The sequence below is a fragment of the Penaeus monodon genome, chromosome 27 (genome assembly GCF_015228065.2).
Source record: "Penaeus monodon isolate SGIC_2016 chromosome 27, NSTDA_Pmon_1, whole genome shotgun sequence".
Taxonomy (NCBI): domain Eukaryota; kingdom Metazoa; phylum Arthropoda; class Malacostraca; order Decapoda; family Penaeidae; genus Penaeus; species Penaeus monodon.
The window spans coordinates 2237013-2237773 of record NC_051412.1 but is presented as its reverse complement, the minus strand read 5'-3'; positions in this window follow the sequence as shown (position 1 = coordinate 2237773).

Below are 761 nucleotides of genomic sequence, written 5' to 3'. Positions count from 1 at the left end.
ACATACGAGCGTCTAAGCTGACCCTCTCGCACGCAAGCAACCGAGGCGTGGGGGGGGGGGGGGTAAGGAAAAGTTCACGCAACATGCCTTTCCCCTCCCCCAAAGGACCAGTTTTTAACTTTTTTATATAATAAATTGTATAAATAAAGGTCCTATACTTTATACTAAATCACACTAATAAAAGTCCTATACTATTTTTTATACTAAATCACACCTATAAAGATCCTATCAAGATTTTTTATACTAAATTACACCTAGAACTTTTTTATACTAAATTACACCTAGAACTTTTTTATACTAAATTACACCTATAAAGGTCCTATGAACTCTTTTTTATATTAAATTACACCTATAGCGGTCCAGCTATAGGTTAAAGTGCCCCAAGAATTGCAAATTTGTCTGGATTTTTGTTCAGTTCGCTCGGCCCGAGTAGTAGAAAGAGGGGAAAATAAGGAAGAGCAAGGATGCGAGGATAATGAGAAAGAGAGAAGAGAGGGAAGAGAGGGAAGAGAGGAGACAGGGAAGGAGGGCGAGGAAGGGGGAGAGGGGAAGGAGGAGGGGAGGGGGAGATTGATAAAGCAGGATAGAGGGAAGGTGAACCAACTGTGACACGACCTTGATTGGCTGTCAAAGCGATGATTAGGACGCTGCGTCTCTCACGGCCGGGGGGGGGGGGGCATTTGTGTTAGGCGTCGCGCTTCGGCGAAGGAAGCGGACGATTGGGTCACGTGACCTGCAACGCGGCGGGGGATTGGCTCATC